The following is a 23,422-nucleotide window of genomic DNA, read 5'->3' as shown; positions in this document are numbered from 1 at the left end:
TGTCAGAAGATTCCGGGAGGCAGAATTAGGACTCTGGGCTGGCTGGACTGGGATCTAACTCTGGACTATTCTTCCCTGTAGTGATCCAATTAATGGTGGGGGGAAGGTGTCAAGATTTGATGTTATGACCCGAGAAGCCCTTTACTTACAGGTAGAGTGAGAGGACTATGGAATATGGTGAGGAAGTGGGAAAGGGGGATTAATAATTATTGAACAGCCACTGTAGCCTTCACCTTATTTAATTCTCACAAGTCTAAGAGACAGGTGGTTCTTTACTTAACATTTTATAGCTGAGGTGACTGAGGTACAAAGAGATTCAAAAACATGCCCAAGATCACACAAACAATGGATGGCAGACCTACCATTTGAACTTGGGTTCTTTAGATTCCAAATCTTGAACCCTCCCATACAACATAGCTGAGCACAGTATTTTGGTCACAGTCTTATTGGCCGTGACTTATCTGTCTTACTTTGTTGTCTGTGGGCCTTATTATTTCTCATATGTAAAATGGGAATAATACTTCCTCTATTTCATGGAAGTTGTGGTAGGGATAAAATAAACACATTTTTTTTCTCTTTCCTCATACTTCCTCCCACCCCACTTAGTTCTTTCAATGGAGGCTTGTTAAAAAATGTTGAATATGTCATTTGTTTTTAGGTAACAGTGTCAATCCTAAGCAAGTTTATGGTTAATGTAATTTACAGTTCCCATGAATTCCCATGAATATTGGGAGAATATGCACACATTGCTGGTTTTATTAAAATACATAAGTCAAGTAGATGGTAATCAAATGTAAAAATCACCTTGCTCTGTCTTTGAATGGGTTATAAGCACAAGTAACAAACCTTGTCTTTTTGTGTTATAAATACAATTTATGAGAAAAAATAGCTCAGAGGGACTAATACTGTATACATTAATATTTAGCTGTCCCTACTGGTAGAGCTTGTGAATGGAAGAAATTCCTGAATGTAGTATTCAGGATGTACATAGTCTTGTGATCAGTTCAGGTGGAATCACTTGTATTTCCTGAGTAAAATTCTCAGAAATCCAATTGACTTAATACTTTCTTGTTTTGCTTTCTGTGGGGCAAAATTGGTGGCAGGGTTTCATCTTTCCCTGGAATTAAGGTAATTTTGGGGGCTTTAGAGTGTTGACTGGTAGTGGAAGTGAAAAAGCTGATGGAAAGAGAAGGGAAGTGAAAATCCTTTATGTACTGCGGGGACAGCAATACACATTATCAGTGTCTGCTATTGGTTAGGGCAGAATTGGGGTGGGCTGGCTATCATGGCCTGACCTGAATCTCATTTCAAATTTCCCCTCATTCGTTACGCAGTCGCATGGCTGTCACCTCCTTTATGAAGTAGTGCCTGCCTAGCTCTCTCCATATTTTTTTTTCCAGCTTCTGGAGGATTTTGTGTCTCCCATTCTGGATTCTCACATAACACGTTTCTCTCCACAACCACAGAATGCCTTTCTTGTTCAGACACATCTACCATAGTACTTAATAGCATTCTTCGTGGGCAAGGGCCACCACGCCTGATCTTTCTCTGTGTTCTCAGGGTGTGGTGCAGGGCCTAGTGGATGGTAACGTTAGAAATAACTAGCATTTCCCGAACGGTTAGAAAAGCCAGATACTCTTGTACACACTTAACAAGGATTAACTCATTTGATCTTCACAATACCTCTCTGAAGTGGGTACTAATGTAATTTCCATTTTATAGATGAAGAAGCCAAGACAACATACCATTACGTGACTCATCTGAGGGAACACAGAGCAGAGGTCAGAATTCAGAGCTAGGCAGCGTGGCTCCAAAGCCCATGTTCTTACTTACTGCGCTGTACTGTGGCAGGTTGGTTTCTCTCGAGGCAGACATGGAGTTCAAGGTTGGGGTGTGGGATGTTTACTAGAGATCAATACCTGTGAGGAAGCAGAAGGGGGCAAAGGGAGAAGTCAAATTGAGCTGGTGGCAAGTGCTGGAGTGGATATTGCTCATTAGAGTTGTCCTGACCTGCGCTCAGATGACTGTATCATTATATCCCTGCTTCACCTGGTCACCAGATATGCGCTGCTCTAAAAAAGATGTGATCCTGGCAAAGCAGCCCCTTCCACCTAGTGCAGACCCTGATGCTGCTGGCAGCTGGAGGCTGTCTGTTCAGCACATCCTCCACAGCTGGCCAGAAAGTTCTCCCTTGAAGGCAATCTGGATGGCTCATATACATGTCAACCCTATATAACAGATTGCCTCTCAGGGGGAATATAATAAACATTGGCTAACTTAACAGAATTGGCATTAATTATAATAACTATAATAATGGCTATAACTTATTAAGCAGTTATGTACCATATAAAGATGGTTATAACTGATCCATTAATCATCATTAGCGTATATGAAGGTTAATGCTATATTACATAACCTCATTTTTACCAATGATGAAATAACGTTAATGTTAAAGAACTTGTTCAGTGTTGTATAATTAGTAAATGGGAAAGCTAGGAGTCTCTCCCAAGCCCTTCTCACACTGGAGCCCATGCTCTTAACTTCCAGGTTAGTGTCTATATCTTCCCAACTCCATTGCTGTGAGCTTTTCTACTGCTGACACCACGTCTTCTTCAATTTTGCGACTCTCAGCACCTAATAATGCCTGACACATGGCATGTATTAAATATACATTTGTTGAATGAATGATAAGTTGGTCTTCCATTAAAAAATTATGGTAAAAACAATCATGGTTTTGATAGAAACTAGCAAAATGATTTAATAACTTAGTGACTTTGATTAGAAGCAACTGAGTAATTAATAAGGCACATTAGAGCCATAAATCTTTGTTTATTTAGTAAGACTTGTCAAAGCTAAGTGTTGTTAGCGGAAACAACAGAAAGAACACACATGTGAAGTGTGCACAAGTGGCTGGCATATTGAGTAGATCAATCAGGATGGATGAGAGGCCACATGCTGCTGTGGTAAGAACATTGATTGGCCTAGAACTGAGGTTTTAACTCCAGGAATTTCGCTAGTGTGAAGTTTGCTTCAATAGTCTCACTTCTAAAATGAGGATATTGTCGAAGATGACCTTGAGTTTCATTTAACACTCAAATGATTCTATGAAAAATGATATGGAAGTGAAAGCTGACATTCTGTGAAGAAACAGAGAACAGAACCGGACCTAGTGGGTGGTAGACACAGTGGGAAGATTTTACCTAAATATGATACTGGATATTCTAAAGAATATCGCTGTGAGGAAGTGATTCCTCCTTCATTAGATGTGTTCAAGTGTAGGCTGACCATGGTCCAGAGTGCTCTAGATGGCCTCTCTGTGTTGGGTCAAAGGCTGGATGAGATGACTTCAAGGGTTCACTAAATCTCAGAGCCTGAGAATATAAAAGGCAGGAATTAAATTCCAGATATTGAAGAGTGTCAGAAAGTAGATTAAGAAATTGTACTGAACAGTGTTTAGAACAGAGTAGCTAGCTGCTCAGGGAATATTTGTTGAATGAATGAATATTCAAATCCATTTAATAATGATCAGTGCTTAAAATTAGGGTTGGATGTAATCAATACATGCAACCCTGGAAAGCTTGAGGTCAAAATGAGATAATCAACATGAAGGGGTTTTGCAAATGTTTAATGTTATCGTTTGGGTTCCCTAGAAAACAGAGCCTGAGGCAAAGACTTAGGTGCAAATAATACAGTTGCATTCCTAGTAATTAGAAAAAAGTGAATCAAAATTGCTGAGAACATATAGTAGGTCCTAAATTAACAGTAACAATGGCAACTAGTCTTCACTGTTTAGTGATTCTCTATGAAGGAGAAATCTTTATTTTTGCTTTTTTTTTTAAGGTTTTATTGGGGAATTGGGAAAGGGGAACAGTGTTGGGGAATTGGGGAAGGGGAACAGCCAAGTTGTTGTCCTTCAGTCTTACTTGTGGCTGGTGCAGCTAGCTCAGCTCCAAGTCCAGTCATCATCCAGCCACCTGTTGGCAGCTCACAGCTCAAGGTGCTGTGTTCAATCTTAGTTGCAGGTGGGCATAGCCCACCATTCCATGTAGGAGTTGAACCTGAAACCTTGTTACTAAGAGTGCACGCTGTAACCACTGAGCCATCTGGCTGCCCATATGCAGTTCAGGACAGCTCAGCTCAAGGTGCTGTGTTCAACCTAAGTTGCGGGTGGGCGTAGCCCACCATCCCATGCGGGACTCGAACCAGCAACCTTGTTGTTAGGAGCATGTGCTCTCACCAGCTGAGCCATCCTGCCACCTGTTGGCAGCTCAGCGGCAGTTCAGCTGGGGTGTAGCTCACTGGCCCATGTGGGAATTGAACCGGCGACCCTGTTGCTCAGAGCATGCTCTTAACCAACTGAGCCACTTGGCTGGCCCCTTTATATTTGCTTTTTGATTGTTATTGCCTCATAGAAGTCTGGCACAGAATAAGATACTGAGTAAACTTCTGGCGAATCAATGAGTAAGCATTATCTCATTAGTTCATTATAACAATCTGAATTGCTAGACCTACTACTGACCTTTTTTTTTCGAGGAGGAAATGAAGACTAAGATAGATTAAGTAAGGAGGCTAAAGTGTTCCCAGATAGAGAGGGATGGAACCAGAACTGCAACTAAGCTCTGCTAACTATAGGTCGTGTGTATTTTTCACTCCACTATTTGCCTTTGAAAACTCAACTGCGATGCAGGTTTGATCTGAGGAGTGGAGAGATTAAAAACAAAAAACAAAAATTTAAGAAAATGCAAGTATTCCTAATGCTGTGTTTAAGGGATTGGAACTTTACAATCTTAGCCTTGGAGAACACAGACAATATAGAGTTGCAGGAAATCCTTGGTCTTGAGAGATTTGAACCACACTCCAAACTTTGACGTTCTACACTATTCTCACAGCTGAACAAATATGACATATATAATTGTCAAGCCCACCACTGATTTTATGAATTAATTCTTGGGATTTATGGTGTTTTGCAGTCTCTTTTCAAAGTACCTTATGGTCATTAATTATTTAAGCCGCCTTACATCCCTCAGAGGAAGGACAGGGATGTTTTTCTGCCCTGAGCCTGGGGGGATATGGGAGGCCGAGAGAGGTGGAATACCAGTGGTTACCAGAGTGCAGGGAAGGACAGATCAGATTGCATCCAAGGGAACGCCAAGGGCTTTATTATGGAGGAAACCCTGCTGGTGAGATGGGACAGAGGCTTCTCTTGTGGGTTTTTGAGTCAGAAGATGAGAGTGCAAAGGCCATTTTTGATACCTCACCACAAGATAATAGTTATCATTTACTGAATACTTACTCTGTAGCAGGTAGCGTGCTATGCGTGCCAGTTCCATTTTTTAATTTCATGAGAGGAATGTAAATTGGATAATGTTGACCAAAATAGCTGTTACCATTTATACAGGCACTTTACATGTTTTACCTCTAAATTCTCACAACAACCTCATAATGCCTGTATTATTATTCCTACATTACAGAAGGGAATTAAATAACTCAGGGCACTTACTCGATACATAACCAAACTGTGATTTGAATCTAGAACTTGGCCTCCAGGGCCTGGGTTCTCCTCACTTAGTTCTACTGGCAAAGCATGGGCTCTCTCTGAACCACAGCACCCTCGTTTGTAAAATGAGAATAATAATATCTACATCACAGGGTGTGATAAGGGTTCTCTCTGATAATATCCCTGTCAACCACTTAAGGATGTTTTAGAAAGATCCTGAGTTATCAGGCAAGAAAAACCTAACCTTGAATTTCATCTTCATATTTAGTAACTGTAATATCTTACATTAGTTAACTTAGCTTTCTTTTTTTATAGTGAAAAATTTTTATATTTAGAACTAGCCAGCTGGACTCAATTTAGATGATTCCAGTCTTGTGGGTAACATCCAAAGCATCCTAGTCAGGGCCCAGTTGAACATATGCCTGCTTCTCTCCATCAAGGCCAATCTGGGTGTTGACCTCGGCCATGTCAATGTCAGAGCAAGGGTCGGCAAACTGCGGCTTGGGAGCCACATGAGGCTCTTTGGGTACGTTCAGTCTCAAAAGTTTGTGGACCCCTGGAAGAGCCAATCCTGTCCTTCGCAACAATTTAAAAATCATTTGAGAGTCATAAATATATTTTTACATGATCACTATTATGTGAATAATATCCTGTAAAAATTTAATAAATGAAACTATGATAGCTTTATTTTCATTTTCAATTTTACTTCAGAGCCACAGTTTGCGAGCTACAGTTTGCTGACCCCTGGCGGCTCTTCCGTCTCAAAAGTTTGCCAACCCCTGTGACATAGAGCTTCTTCACAGCCTGTTTGATGTGGGGCTTGTTGGCCTTGACATCCATCCACAACGAACACAAGTGTATTGCTGTCTTCTATTTTCTTCATGGCCAACTAGGTAGTCAGGGGGAACTTGATGATGGCACAGTGGTCAAGCTTGTTTCTCCTGGGGGCACTCTTCCCAGGATATTTGGGCTGCCTTCGGAACTGCAGTGTCTTGGGCTTCGGAAGGTGGGTGATGTGCAGATCTTTTTGTGGCTGTGGACGCCTTTCAGCTCTGCTTTCTTTGCCTTCAAGGCCTCTGCTTTGGCTTCGGGGCTCTGGGAGGAACAGGGGCTTCCTGCTTCGCTTCAGTGCCATCTTCGTGAAAAGGCTAACTTAGCTTTCCAAATCTCAATTTTTTGTCTGTAAAAAGGGGATAATAATATATCTACCTTATAGATTTCAGCAGATTAAATGAAAGAATACATGTAAAATGCCTACGTCAGTGTTTCGCACATAAAGATGTTTAATATAAGCTGCTTTACTTCCCCTTTCCCCCTAATTTTGAGATTGGGCATTGAAAGATTAGGTAGCTTGTAGCAAGTGTAACAAACCTGTGTTCTAACCCTGGCACTGTGGCTTAGGAGTTGAAGTACTTAACAATAATAAGTACAAAATAATAATGGTCACATTGCATGGATATTTAGAATTTGCAACAAGTGTTCACATATATTATCTCATTTTATCATAAGAATCTATTGCAGTAGACATATTGGGAGGTTGTAGTATATAATAGCTGAGACCATGAACTTTGAATTAAAAGATATATGGATCTTAATTTTGGCTCTGAATCTCAGAACCTCAATTTCTTCACCAGTAAAATGGGGATGAAAATGACATTTCATAGAATTTTTGTGAAGATTAAATGAAATAATGTAAAGAAAGCACTTCATATATGAACACACATTAATAGTTATAAGCTAGTTCCTTCCTTCCTTCCTTCCTTCCTTCCTTCCTTCCTTCCTTCCTTCCTTCTCTCCTTCCTTCTTTCAATAAACATTGGGAGATCTCTCTCTCTCTCTCCCTCTCTCTCTCTCTCTCTGTGTATATATATATATATATATATATGTATATATATATTCAGGCAATGGTTTGCAAATAGGCAGGACTCCATGATGCTTTGGTAGAGAGAGAGGAATCAAAGATCATGGCAGGTTCAGGTTCATGGCAACTCTTCAAGCTTTAATTTCTTCATCTCAAGAATGGAAATAATGTACTTATGAAGTGCTTTGTAAAGTATTTTTGTTATCTTCGGAATAAAATGCTTTATTATCTGTGCTATTTTTATTATAATCAGGAGTGAACTATATATTAATAAGCTAATCATCAGACAGTCTGTTTCTTGAAGTAGATGGTAAGGTCCTTGAGGACAGAGACTAAATGTCCATGATTGGATGCCCCTAGTTCATGTGATATTGTACCCATCACATGCTAATTAGTTTTGCCCTCTGTGTTGGTCTTTGACCTTTTAGCCCCTCAGATCCATTCCTCATCTTTCCCTGATTGCCTGTATGTTGCAGAAGCTCCTGGCCACTGAAGTCTTTGTTTCTTAGGCTCCTATACCAACCAGCTAGCTTCTGATTGGGTTTCCCCAGTGGGATGTACTGGTGAGAGATTGGATGACGAGAAGAGGGGAAGAGCCAGGTGTCTCCTGGTGTGTCTTCTATCTAAAGCTGAGGCTTCATCTCTTCTGCTGCCTGTGGCTCATGATAATTCCAGCTTCAACCAGGTGACCCTGAATCTTGGGCAATTCACTTTGTCCTTCCAGTCCAGGGATGGTTGGAACTCCCTGCCATTGCTAACCTTTGGAGGGCCTCGTAGTCTCTCATGTAGCTCCTCACTCATTCATCAACTCATTCATCACTTCTCCTTGTATTGAATTCCTTCTTTTTTAGACACTTAGAGTAGTTTCATGTAAGAGGTTAGATCCTGAGTGATATATACACACACACAGGCCAAATTTTATCAACGATCAAACAGTATTCTTTTCAACAATGCAATATTTTCATATAAATAAGCTTTGAAACTTTGAAATACATCATAAAAAGAAAATATCTTGTCAACATAAACACATTTCAAAGTTATAAACAACCTTAGAATGGTCTTCATTGTGATTTAGCAATAACAAAATTAATTATAAGTTTTGTCAACTTTATTTTTTCAGCTGACCGAGCTTCAGATCTGGGATAAATGTTGTCACTTAGTGTTCTTTAAATAGTTTTTAGCTAGTTTTAATTTGAAGAAAGAACATTCTTCAATAGAGACAGGGATAGAAATTACCAAAAAATAAAATAAACAAGTAACATACTTTGGAAACTCTTGCCATTATGTCATAGCATTACATAGTCTCTCAGCAAATTTATGGATAGTTTTAATTTTTTTTCAGTTTCACTTGGTAATGGTTTTACACAAAACAGTGATATCATTGGCAATGATTCTGTTATATTGCTTGAAACTTATTTGGAGTCTTCTCTGTGTTTCTTACAATAGACTATTTCCCCAGGATAATATTATTAGTTGATTTATTGATACACTTATTTGTTTATGAAAAAAATTTATGGGATGGCTGTTATATTTTCTTTAAAAACCAACAATATTTAGATAGAGAACTGTTCTTTGATGGACCTTTTTTGAACATTACTGAAGTTATCAATCTATTTAAAAAATAATTTATTCAGGTGAAGTTCACATAACAATATTAACCATTTTAAAGCAAACTATTCAGTAGCGTTTAGTACATTCACAATGTTGAGCAACCACCACTTCAAAGTATTTCCATCAATCCAGATTAAAAGCCCTTACTCCTTAAGCAGTTTCTCCCCATCCTAGCTCCCCACCCACGGCAGCCACCATTCTTCCTTTTCTTTCTATGGATTTATTCTGTATATTTCACGTGAATGGAATCATACAATATGTGACCTTTGTGCCTGGCTTTTTTTTTTTCACTCAGCATATTGTTTTCAACGTTCATTCATGTTGTAACATGTGTGTGTACTTCATTCCTTCTTATAACTGAATAGACCCATTTGCATGTATATACTACAATTTGTTTATCCTTTCATCCATTGGTGGATATTTGAACTGTTTCCACCTTTTGGTTACTGTGAATAATGCTGCTATGAACATGCGTGTACATGTCTTGCTTATGTACCTGTTTCAGCTCTTTAGGGTATAGACTTAAGAGGGAAATTGTGTACATGTTTTCAATTCTTTTGGGTATAGAGCTTCAGAGGGATCACATGGTAATTTTATTCTGAACTTTTTGAGAGTATGCTAACCTGTTTTCCACAGCAGCTGAACCATTTTATATTCCCAGCAGCAATGTGTAAAGGTCCCAATCTCTCCACATCCTGTCACTGTTGTTATTGGCTTTTATAGCTATCCTAGTGACTGTAAAGTGGTACCCCAATGTGGTTTTAATTTGCACTTCCCCAATAACCAATGATGAGCATCTTTTCATGTGATTTTTGGCCATTTGTATATTATCTTTGGTGAAGTGTCTCTTCAAATCCTTTGCCCTCTTTTTAATTTTTATTTTTTTGTCTTTTTGTTGTTAAGTTGCAGGAATTCTTTATTCTGGTTACTAGATTCATCAGCTATATGATTTGCAAATATTTTTACCCATTCTATAGGTTGTCTATTCTTTTTTTATAAGGTGCTTTCGATACACAGATGATTTTAATTTTGATAAAGTCCAATTTATCTATTGTTTCTTTTGTTGCTTGTGCTTTTGGTGTCATATCTGAGAATCCATGCCAAATCTGATGTCATGAAGATCAACCTATTTTTAATATTTGTAAATTTTATAGTATACATTTTATTTCATGTACAATTTGATATATATATATAAATATACTATATGTACATGCATGTGTATATACATGCATGCATACACATATACTTACATGTATGCATGTACACACACATATATACAAATATATGACACATGTTCATTTCAAAGCATTGTTAAATTTACTGATTTCTTTAATCCTTTTAACAATGCTATGAGGTACACAAGGCAATAGTGATTATATATCATCTTTAAGGTTAAATAAAACCCTGACCTTGAAGGAGGAAAACTGTCTGTCAATTTCTTGTGAGTGATAAATAACAGATGTAAGATACAAACTCCAGCTGTATTGCCCCCATCATGTGTCTGTACCATTCCACCATCTTGCTCCATAGAATGCCTCAACATTTGCTGAATGATGTAAAACAGGGATGGGATGGAAAGAAAACTAATATTTGTTATGTCCCTACTATGCACAAGGCTTTATGAAGGTACTTCTGCATGTATCCTCACAGTTCTCCTACCAGTCTACAGGTAGATGTTGATCTTCTGATTTAAGATGAGAAAAGTGAGGCCCAGAGAATTTGTAATTGACAGTGAAGTATACAGGTAGCCAGTATACAGATATATAGGCAGGGCCTTTGTTTAATCCCAAATCAGCTTGACCCTTTGTGAGAATCTAGCACTGTGGAGAGCCCAGTGGCAGGGGATTGTTTCGAAGACATACAACAATAGAATAAACCAAAAACTGGAAAGTGATATTGGAATTTTTCTTCTAGATCCTCACTTGCCTATGTTTGAAATCTGAGCATCTGTTTCTCACTCTTACACCTCATCTGCTTAAATGATAAGCCCCAGTCCCCACTACCCTTTTCAATAACTCCTTCAACTAGTGTCCTTGACAATATTAAATGTCCCACCTCAAGGATGTGGAATGATTTCTCCACAGCTTCAACCTCTAGGCTCAGCTTGGCCAGGTCCTGTGGTACGGCTCTCCCAGCCACCATGATCCTCATCTGGTGTTTAACAAATCATGTCCCCTGGCACCTCCCTCCTCCCCTGCCTACCCTTGGCACACAGACAGGAAATTAAGGACTAAGGGAAATTCACTTCTGACCTTTAATTCACTTTTAAATAAAAGCATTCAGAGTCACTTGCATGCTTCATAGCAGACACAAGGGAGAGCCAACTTAATAGCCCTTTGAAGGAAAATCCATCTGTCTTTATGCACTGTCATTTTTTCAGTGTTTCAACCCTCAAAGTCAATTGCTAACCCAGAGTATGTCCATGCTCGACCCGGCCCAGCACACAACATATACGAGATGTTCATAAATATTGACTGCTCAATGGATGTTAGTTGTTCTTGAAAAGTGAATGATGATGCTTTTATCCTACATAGCAAAATCAATGAATGGATAGAATTGTCCCAATTTTATATTTTTCTCCTATCGATTGTTCTTAAAGTGTTGGTGATTTTGATGTGCTAATTTGTACTAGACATGACTCTTGATTATTTGAGAAAGAAACCCATTGAAACTGACTTAAGGAATCAAAGGGGGGGATTTATTAGCTCATTTACCTGCCTTGGCTGGACCCAGATGATCTTCAGTGACCTGCCCCACTCCTTGTCTTGACCTGCTTTACTCTGACCAGATTCATTCTCAAGCAAATTCATGTGGCATCAAGAGGGCCTTTGGCATCTTCAAATCTTCAGGCATATTTTACCAGTTTGGCAATTTTAGAGGGAAGACCGAGATGCTTTTCCAATAGTCAAACTCAATTCGTGGGACTGCCTGTCACTTGCTCATCTCTGGTCCAATCATGGAGTGCACGGTGCTGTTGTACTTTCGTTCGTTGGTGAGTCACATGACCACTGCTGGAGCCAGGAGTGAGGATCAGCCCTCCATGAATGATATGGACTGAGACTGGAATCAGGAGGCCCCCAAAAGAAAATTGGGCTGAAACATCTAGATGATGAGGGAAAAGAAAATGAACAGGCAAAACAACAAATGCCAGTCACATATCTGATGTAGTATATTATAAATTTGTTACACAAAATTATGTTTGATTTTTTGGTGTTAGGTAAAAGCTGCATCATTTTTAAGTGTTCTACAAATGGAAAAATAGATGAATTTTAAATTAGAATATACATTCAATAAGCTTCTTTTGAAGCCTCCTTTACATACACATATGAGTAAAAGTTGTAGTTGCCTATATCGATTTTTTTTGCTCAACTCAATGTATTGTTCATTTTCAATATTCTCTATTACTCACTGACAGCTTACTATGTACCAAACATTGTATCTTACGGTGAGAGTAGAGTGTTAAATAGGGAAACTATTTCTGTCCTCATGGAGGTTATAACTGAGAGGAGCTTGAACGCTATATCTAATTAGCTCATAACTTGTGACTTACTGGAATTTGAATGTTGCAATGGAGTTGTTACATTTTCAAGAAATGGATATGTAAATATATCCATTTTATAGAAGAGGCAGATTATTTAAATAGGTTGAACAATAATTATTTGCTTGGATCTGTGTTAGATACTTTGTACTGATGACTACCTTAATCCTTAAAATCATTCTGTGGTTCCTCTTTATAGATGAAGTGAGAAAAATTGGCCCACTGTTCACAGCAAGAGGATGGGGGAGCTAGGTGTTCACCCATGTCTGACTTTTAAACTTTTCAAGGAAACCATGCCTGTATTGGATGAGCTATGGCTTCTCTTGTGTCATGGTCATTAGTCACACCCAGAAATACATACACACATATAGTTTGTTTATAGAAACCATTGGAAAAAATTCTCAACCACTTCTGGGAAAGCTGTGATGACAATGTCATTAGTCTGTTTCCTTGTGTCCTTTACATATTTTCTATCCCTTCCCCAGGCTCCTCATCCTTGTTTCTTCACCCCTAGGACATTGTAAATATAGAAAAAGAAGTGTGTATGTGTGTGTGTGTGTGTGTGTGTGTGTGTGTGTGTGTGTGTGTGTGTGTGTGTGTGTACTCATGGTTGTTGTGGGGGGCTGGTGGAAGACTGCTGGCCTCAGGATATTTGAGCAAGCTATAGGTAAGGGATTCATGGTTTTACTAGGAGAATCCATGGAGAGAGGGCGCATACTGCCCAGTGGAAAAGCACTGGCTTTAATCTTGACCCTACCACTTAGGAATTGTACTTACGTAACATTTCAGTTGTATTGTTATTACTAAAAGTGAGAATCTACTGTGGACAGTTTTTACCTCCCAGGTGTTTTGTGGCAATCAGATGCAACAGTACTTATGAAAATTGCTTTGGGGAGTGTAGAGGGTTGTAAGGCATTATTCTGTATATTACTGCTTTGCAGTCTCCCTCTGCTTGCCCTCTCTCACACACATACCTCGAAATTTCCAGCACTCCAGACATAGCATAGCTCATGATTAATGTACACAAGATTTTTTTTTACATTTTCCACTCCTTAATTTATTCCTATCTATCAACTATTTCCTCCCAAGTTCCCCATGTTCTAGATACTGTACTGGGTGCTAGAGATAAGGGGTGAAGCACGATTTGGGGGAAAGAGTGTGAAGTTTGGATTTAGATATGGTGTCAACCCTGACTTCTCTTTCTCTGATGGGTTGTACAGTTTTGAGATAATCAATTAACCTTCCTAAATATTCAGTTTGTTCATCTCTAAGACAGGAATAATTCCCATGATTTATAGGGACTTTACTACATACTACAGGGAACACATGTTTCAATAAATTAGTCATTAAGTGATTCAAGATATTTCCTCTGCCACCTAAGAGCTCAAAATTTACAAGTTGACCTAAGACATTTTTCAAGATTATAAGTCAGAGGAGAAATTGAGTGACTGAGAAGGGCCAACCTCTCAGTGGATGAGTAAGGCATGAGTAAGACTTAACCCAGTTGGTACTGGTAGAATCCAGTCATGAATTCAAATTTTCTAGGAAATTTCCAAGAAGGTTTAGGTTTATTAAACTATCCTTTGAACCTTGATCTTCAAGAACATTTCCTGAAGTTAGTGAATTGTAAAGAGAAAAAAATGAGCTGGGAAATTCCAGGCTAGTTTAAGGAACATATGTGTAGTACTAGTGGAGATGAAAAGTGTGGCTTATTTTTTCCTTAAAAAAATAATTAAATGTATTGCAGGGAATTGGATGGGTGAGAGAAGGTGACTTCTGGCACCAAGAAGTTGTTTGATTTTACAACAAATGATTAATATTATAAAATTACTCATTTTTTGGTCAATCTAGGGCTCTTTTGTGGTCTTGTCCTGGTTTGTGGGTGTGCAGCCTTTAAGCTAGTCGGCATGACAAAGTTGTGTGTTGTTTCAGGTAGCTAACACTATTTCTGTTACAAGACAATTCCAATACAGTCAGCCTCTCTTGACCTTTTTCTTCTGCTTTCCTCCCTCTCTTGTATCAAATACCCACAGCGTGTTTATATTTACTCCTGTTTGGCCCTTTTTGCTCTTGGTGACGTCCTTGAGAAATCACCTTGCCCAAAGTATCATCATGAAGCAGTTGAAATGGGGTTTCAGTGCCCCTCTGTAGTAGACTGAACAGTGGTCCCCAAAGATAACAGATCCTAATCCCGGGAACTTGCACATGTGACCTTATTTGGAAAAGGGTTATTATAAATGTGGTTAAGTTAAGGATCTAGAGGTAGCTAGATCTAGGTGGGCCCTAAGTACATCACAAATGTCCTTATAAGAGAGAGGCAGAGGTAGATTTGACACAGAACGAGAGGAGAAGGCAACATGACTACAGAGACTGAAGCACACTGGAGTGATGTAGTCACAAGCCCAGAATGCCAGCAGCTGCCAGAGCATGAAGCGGCAAGGAGTGGGTTCTCCCTTAGTGAATCTGAAGGGAGCATGACCTTGCCAACACCTTGGTTTCCAAGTCTAGCCTCCAGAACTGAGAGAATGCATTTCTATTGTTTTAAACCACTACGTTTGTGATCAATTGTTTCAGCAGCCATGGGAAATTAATACACCCTCCATCTCCTTTCCCCAGTCATTCTACTATTCTGAGTATTACTGTGAATGCATAAATTTCCTTGTAAATAAATTATCTTACAAAATAAGCCTATCCACATTTTAGGAAGTCATGAGAGACATGTTAATAGTAGCTCAGAACTGGAAGGGTCCTCAGAGACCACCCAAACTTCTCATAAAGATGAGGAAACTGAGATGCAGACAGAGAAGGTACTAGCCCAAGATCACTCAGTAAGTTCGTAGTGTCGCCAGGACCTAACCCAAGATTCAAGCTTCCTGTTTTGGTCAAGTGCTTTGTCCACCACAGATAAGAGGGCATAACTATGAGAATTTCTGGATTATCAAGTAGCTAGCAAAGATCCTATTTAAATTTTCTTAAAGAATGTGACTTTTATTTATTTATTTTTAATGAATTGTAGATTGGTCCCTTAACTTGAGTTAGCTAAACCCAAGAAACATTTAGGGGAGTAGAAGAAGACAACAACCTTATTTTTCAAGAAATAGATATGATTAAATAAGCCTGACATAGAAAGATATTCCTGGTATATAGTTTCAGTTAGGTGTGTGGGCTATGGAATTATAGGACCTGCCTAGATTTCTGTCTCTGCTGCTCACCAGCCCTGTGAATTAGGTCAAGTTACTCTCTGGGAATCCCAGTTTCCCCATCTGTAGAATAGAAGACATAAAAGTACTTGCCTGAGACTATTGTGAGGATTAAGTGAAGTGCTATATATAAAAGTGCCTCCCCCAGTGCCTGGCAATTCATAGAGGCTCCATCAGTGTTAGTGAGTGTTTTGTATTATATTAACAAATAAAAAAGTTTGTTGTCGCAGAGTAAATAGCATTTTATCTTTTTTAAAATTTCATATTTGGATATTTTGCAATGACCCCAGAATTTCTTTAGTAATCAGGAAAAACAGTAAAGATGAAAATTAGGCCTGAATCACGGAGGAGAAGCCTATTATGGGGCACTGGTATCTCTGATGCAGCAGCTGTTGGGACTGTTATCAGACTCCCAGAGCTGATAGGAATCCTCTGACCTCTCTTCTGGGAAGTGCATGGCTGTAAGGGTGCATTTACGTAGTAAATATGAATACACAAACAAGATCAAAGACCACTCTATCCTGGAAGAGTGAGGTGAGCCATTCTTATAACCCAACTCCAGGTTACACAAGGGCCCAATGCTGTTTGGAGGGCTCAGAGATGGGTGTCAGGAGACCTGGACTCCAGTCCCAGTCCAGCTGCCCCCAGGGTGTGTGACTTGGGCAGGTCACCTGTCAAGCCTCTTTCTTTATCTAACACACGAGTTTCTTATGAGGCTCAAATGAGGTAAAGATTATCAAGTACTTAGTAAACAGAAACCAAGTCAAAACAGGATGCTATTAAATACCCTATCAACCACCAAGCTCACCTAAGTATACCTTTGTTATATATTTCAATTCTGTTCATTCTATTCCAGTTTACACTGTTGTTATTTTTGTTCTCATTAGTTCTCTCTTGTCTGTTAGCATCTCAGCTGGTCTTTCTGATTCTTCTGTAGCTTATCTCGACTTACCCTAGCGGAATAATCTTCCTTAAACACACCTTCTGCCATGATACTCTACCAGTGTATCTGTCTACGTATATAGCTCCCTATCATCTATTATATGAAATGGTTGGGCATACAACAAGAAGGAAAGTATTTGTCAAGGTACAGAGTCATCCACTTTAAATAGCCCTGGAAAGAGCCGCAAACTTTGTTTTCCTGGTCCTGATACCAGCCCTGTGACCCCTAGTGGGGAGCTTCTAGTGACTCATCCAGCTGGAAACCAAGGCTCTGGGGTCTTCTCTCCTGGCCTCTGGTCATGTTCCTGGCTCCTAGCTCATGTTTAGACACAACAACAAGTGGCTTACATTAATTGAACAACTGCTGATCTCTTGGACATATTTTTGTTCTTGCTTTCTGGTTACTTCTGGTAAGTCTCCCTCTTACAGATGGGTTGACACTCTCTGGCCCTAGCCAGACTTCTCCATGAGAGGGAATGGGTTGTTCTTTCATTCTATACATGTATTAAGTGAACTAGGCTAGCTGAATATGGTTCTTGCGTTCACAGAACTTGTAACTTAGCAAAGAAAATAGCAATTAAAAATGTATAAGTATGGCAAGTATTATTAAATAAGAAGAACAGGATGCTATGGAAACATAAAAAAAGTGGAGTCCCTAACTTAGATAGGGGTGTCAGGGAAGACCACCTTGAGAAAGTGACACTGAGCTGAGACTTAAAGGTGAACTGGAGTCAAATAATTGGCATGTGAGAATGAAGTCTAGTAATGTCTAAAAGGGACCCCCTTGCTACTTCTAGTCACCCCTGCCCCCGACTGTTTATTGGTACCAAGTTGTGGATGGAAATCTGGGCTGGCTGGAGGTAGGGCATGAACACTAAACAATCACATCTCTGCCATTGTGGGTTGTGGGATATTTGGTAAATTACTTATCTGACTCATAGTTCCCACATCTGGGAAACACAAATGATAACCCTCCAAGGTCATCGTGAATGACTAATGAAATAATGAACGTGAAAGCACTTTGGAACCTGCCAACTGTGTGAATGAAAGGGAGGGAGTTGATTATAGAGTATCTGACACAGCATTGAGATGGAACAAGGAATAGAAAATGCTGACCCTATCAGGAGCCAGTTCTTTCGAAGTCTTATACTGTCTTGGAATTTCAGGAGTTCCACATATGTATGGATGCATGTGCTCCGGACATATTATTTAAGAGTGTAAGAGCAGTTTTTGGTATCATCTACATGGCTAAGTTGTTCCAAAGGAGATAGCCCTCTCCCTGAATGATATCACTGAAATTCAAGTTGCCTAACTTAATGGAACCCAATGTGTCCATAAATCTCTGGGGTTGGAATGACTATGTCCTACCCTGATAGTGTATGATAACAAAGGTGGATTGTTAATGCTGCCCCTTTGCCAGCAAAAGTCCACAACTTTTTGTCAACCTAATGGCTGATGATAGGCTGGCAGAGAACAGCTGGCTTGTTTCTACAGAAAACGTTTTGTGCTTTGAGGAACAAAACTGTATTTACTGATTCCAGTCTGGAGCCAAGAGGGCCAGGCATTGCATGGGCTCTGGAATGACTGTAGGCTTCTGAGAGATGTAAAGCATTAGCACCATAGACATTAGGCATTTTTGCAACATGATGAGATGGCATAGACCTCTGTGGCCCCTGATCCCTGGATGCCCACCTGTTACTTCCTTTTTGGATCATTTGTGAATGAAACAGTAAGACTGGCACTCACAGGGGTCTTTGGCTGCTTAATCATTGGTCACTCTCAGATTGAGGTACAATTGCTCTTCTAATTGCTACTGAGCGAGACTGGCGTGCGAAGCCCAGCTGTTGGGTGGACCCCTGGCAGTATAGAGTGTCTGGGGACGAATGCTCCCCACTGCAACCTGATTGCTTACTAGCTGCAGATATGTTGGTATGTTGTAAGGGTTAAGCGCATCCTGCAAGCAATGTACCAGTGTGGTACGTAATGGAGGGTGAATGTTCTGTATATATGTTACTTATTAGTTACTTATTAATGACTGCCACCAGTGGGCATGGGAAGAGGGGCTAAGCTTACCAAAGAGCAAAAGGCTTTAGAAAAACAGCACATCCCTTCTCTTTGTATTTCCCACAGTGTTTCTTCATAACCTCTTTGGATTGAGCATTAGGGCTGTTTTCCTAGTTACAAAGGCCAAGTCACAAGAGAAGCAAAGGGCAGTGGAGACAGGCCATCCTTGGAATTTGAAATGGCACATGTTCAAATGTCCAGTTTATGATGTGTGTGTATGTGTGTGTGTGTGTGTGTGTGTGTGTGTGTGTGTGTGTGTGTGTAGAAAGCATCTGAAATGGGAATTTTGAGATGACTAACTCAAAAAGCCCTCTGGCTGTGAATTCTATGTTCGCACGATACTCATGTTACAAAAAGTCAGAGGAAGAAGAGATCAACAAGGAGGAGGAGAATCTATGGTCCTCCAACCAGGTCAGGACAAATTCCCATGTAGCATCTGCTATACTACATAATATAACTTCATAACTCTCCTGTGAGGCACAGTGAGTACTATTTTACCAACAGGAACACTGAAGTTAGGAGGTAAAAGAGTTGTCCCAAATCATGTAACTATAATAGTAAGTGATAGGGCCTGGTGTGGATAGTAAGGGATAGCTATTGACCTGGTGGTACAATGTCAATCAATCTGAATGAGTGAAGAGCTCAAGGAACGATGCCGTCAGAGCTTAGGGAGATACATGTAGTGGGAAGATGTCAGTGAGGTTTACAGGCTAGTGTGAGCCCCTGGAGATCCCAGCAGAGGTCTTAAAGGAGTAATGTTGAGTAACGTTCTTAAAAGGCCTCTTATTTTGGCCTTCTGGGAAGGCTAAGGAGGATAAATAGGGAAATCAGCTTCCAGAAACAGATCCTTCCAAATACTCTGTATTTAGGAGCAATGGAGTGGGCCAAGCGAAGAGCATTTGTGATTAAATTCCCTTGGGTGTCGCTTTCCAAGGACAAGTTTTAGATTCTATATCGGACAAGAGTTTGAACTTTTTTTATTTTTTTAAATTTGTTGTGCCGGACTTTGATTGCTATCTGCAAGGGAAACAGACAGTGGAAACTATTTCATCAGGACTGATGGAAAAAACACATTTCCACAGTGCCCTGAATAGCAATGCTTAGTGTTTGAAGTCATTATCTTAACAATGGGTAAGCTGAGAGAAGGAGAAGACACTACAAATGACTTCAAACAGAAAGAGAGAGAGGAGAGAAAGATAATCATGAAACTCAGACTGGGTGATGACTGTTGGGGAGAAATTTCCACTGAATATTAAGCTCTTCCTGAAGCTTTCTTCTGGAGTCTTGCCTGGGCTGTAAAGTGGAGGAAAGTAAGGTTATGTGATTAGACATGCATTGGGTGCAGCATTTTCAGGGTTTACCAGAGCTGCCTGCTGGACTGAATGCCTCATCAGCTCCCTTATTTCTTTATTCTTTATTCATTAATTTATTTAATCATTTTTCATTAATTACATATTATCTCAACACTTCCTAAGTGTCAGACTATGAGCTTAGGGCTAAGAGAGCAACGATGAACAAATAAGATGAAGCTTACAGTCTAGTGAAGAAGAATAGTATGGGTAAATATAGCTTGCGTGACAATGCTAGAATGAACGTGTTGAGAAATTTCAGGAGGGTGCAGAGAACAGAATCTTTAACTTTCACTTGGTCGTACCTACTTGGTGCTAGAAATATAGAATGATCAAAATGTGCTCCCTTCTTTCTCCAAGCCTCACAGTGTAATGGGAAAATGCCTACTCTGGAAGGAACTTGAACCAACAATCTAAACACATGGAAGATAATGGCTTTACTATTGGCAGGCCCAGTGAGTGAGAGATATAAGAAGACAGATCTAGGGTTGGGTTGGTCGGGTGGCTCAGTTGGTTAGAGCACATGCTCTTAACAACAAGGCTGCTGGTTCGACTCCCACATGGGATGGTGGGCTGCACCCCACCCAGCAACTAGATTGAAAATGGTGACTGGATTTGGAGCTGAGCTGTGCCCTCCACAACTAAGATTGAAGGACAACAATTTGACTTGGAGCTAATGGGTCCTGGAAAAACACAGTGTTCCCCAATAAAGTTAAAAAACAAAAGAAGACAGATCTTGATTCCATTTAGCTCAAAATGTTGTAACCCTCAGGATTCACAAAGAGAGTTCATCAGAAAGCTGAGAGACTTATGGTGGCTGAACTTGGTGTCTCTTGATCCAGTGTCTCGATCAGCTGGGTAGGTGGCATTGCTCTTTACTGAGGTGGAGAGCATTGGGTGAGAAACAGAGGTGGGAGGAGAATGTTAAGTTTTTATTTTGGACACGTTTAGCGTGGGATGCCTGAGATAAATCCAGATGAAGATGTTAAGGAGGCAGTGTATATATGAGACAGGCAGTCAGAAGAAAATATAATCTGGAGATATAATTTGGGAGCTGTTATTACAGAGATTATTGTAACCAAGAACTTTAATGAAATCATCTCAACAATGGCTATATGAGCAATCAATAAGTTTTGTAGGTAACTTCTCAGAACTTAAGAAGAATGGAATCATAAAAACGTCAGTTGAGATGGCTACTTAAGGAATCCTGAAGTTCATCTTATACAATTATTGGTTCTGGACTCAAAAGGGACCATTTGGTAACCACTCAGCTCCTACTCAATGCAATAATCCACCCACAGCATCTCAGTCTTTGATTGAATACCAGTCATCGGAGGCCATGTAACCATTGCTGGACAGCATAGTTCAGTGCAAAAGGAGCATGTTTCTGATTGCAGGCTACACTACACTTAAGCCTTAGGTTTGCCATTTAAACCATACTACCATCCAGTCCTCATGGTGTTTTATCCATCAGACCATGCTAGAAGGCCTTGTTAAATGTAGAGCTATTCAACTATCAGGACTGATCTAGTAATTTAGTGATTATTGTCAACTGAAGAACAAGGCCAATCTAGGATTATTTAATTTTCCTGAACTCATGTGAATTTCTGGTGACAACATTTCTTTTCTTTCTTTTTTTTTTTTGGTCATTATAAAACATCTTCTAGACTTCTTTTATTAATCCATCCAATTTTGTGTGAATTCTTAGTGACAACAGTGTCCTTTGTAAAAATACTCAGCTTTAACCCATCACAGAACTATGGTTAGTCAGTTTGTATGGAACTGAGTTGCCACTCAGTTAAAACGCTTTTCCCAGGATGGGGGGGAGGTTCATACCCCATAAATTAGGCACATGCTCAGGGGTATACAGAGCTTTTAGCAGAGTTGGAACTGCCATCTTGTGCCCTCTGTTTCATCTTGTCCATCTGCTGACCAAACCCATTCCCCTGTTTCTAAGGAAAGAGGCTGGGAGATACACGAATTGAAACTTTTTGCAAGTCAGTCTGGTATTACAACACCGCCCTCTGATGAGTTAAGTGCAAATGAATCAGAACCAGATGGGCAAATTTTCCAGAAAACAACGTGTTTAAAAAGTGGAGAAGGAGTGAAATTTTGGGCAAAACTCTCAAAGATCTGTGGCTACATCCGATGCCTAGTTGTCAGATACTCCCACCATTGCCACCTGGAGAAAATGACATGTCAGAGCTCCCTGGGGAAGTAGGGCAGGCAGGGGTAGAGATTCTACTCACAGTCCTTTGCTAGCATGGCTGCCCTCAGCCCTCATTTTCTCAGAGGCCATTCTTGGCAGGCAAATGAGGTTTGGATAAATAAAGCAATCATAAGGAATCAATTCTTGAGACAAATCCAGGCCTAGACTTTTAACATGCATTTCTCTTGGATTGTTATGAGATTCACATTTTCAGATTCAACTAAAGTCTCTTGAGTACTTACTAAGTGCAAGGTTTTGTGTTAGGCACTCGTGTGGTTCTTTTCTGGCTTTGTCAATCCAGTGAAGTTGTGAGGTGGCAGGCTCATGAACAGATGAGTGATCTCAGGCTCAGAGAAATGAGGTGACTTGTTCAAGGTCACACAGCTAGGCAGCAATGGAACTGTCCTGTCCAACCCTGCAGCCTCTAGCTACATGTGGCCATTTACATTTAAATGTTAATTTTAAATAAAATTAGAAACTGAGTTTCTCAGTTGCTGTAGCCACATTTCAAGTGCTGTATTGCCACACATGGTGAGTGACTACCATATGGGACAGTACAGATCGAGAACATTTAAATCTTTTCAGAAAGTAGTATTGAACGGTGCTGCTATAGAGCCTGGGTGTCAACTAATTCCTTCCTGACAAAGTTTTGTGCTCCTTCCATCATATCAACCTGAGTTGACTCATGTAATACAAGCTTCTAAAAGAGAAGACAGTTCTTCCAAAGCACAACTAGAAACGTTCTTCTCTTTCCCCTGAAGAGAGCATACCTGAGACTCAGGCTGATTCTTTGTTAAGCACACTCTGTCCTGTAGGTGGCTGCTGTGGAACAGCTATGGACCAGGAGTCAGATGAGAAGAGATGAGACTGGGTGATGGGTGTGCTGTGCCCCCACTGGACTCACCTACCTTTCAGGGGCATCCTAGTACCATGGCAGAGGCTATTGCCAGGGGCAATGTTAACCCTCAGCCAAGTGAAGAAGGAGGACAAAGGGAACCAGCATGGAGGAGGGAAAAGATAGTGCAAATTTGGCCAGAAAACTTTGGGTCTGAATCCCATAGCCACAGAGGCTTGGGAAAGCTGTGAAGAAGGATGGTGCCGACTCCCTTACAGGCATGTGAGGAATGAAATACATTAGTAGCTGTAAGACA

General features: G+C 40.1%; 1 pseudogene; it reads right to left on the bottom strand.

The window, feature by feature from the left end:
* Window positions 1-5,853: 5,853 nt before the first annotated feature.
* LOC109374011 (60S ribosomal protein L23a pseudogene) lies at window positions 5,854-23,192 on the bottom strand (annotated as a pseudogene).
* Window positions 23,193-23,422: the final 230 nt, after the last annotated feature.

Source organism: Hipposideros armiger, unplaced genomic scaffold (genome assembly GCF_001890085.2).
Source record: "Hipposideros armiger isolate ML-2016 unplaced genomic scaffold, ASM189008v1 scaffold_776, whole genome shotgun sequence".
Lineage (NCBI taxonomy): Eukaryota > Metazoa > Chordata > Mammalia > Chiroptera > Hipposideridae > Hipposideros > Hipposideros armiger.
The sequence above is the reverse complement of the archived record's forward strand: the minus strand, read 5'-3'. Positions and strand labels throughout refer to the sequence as shown.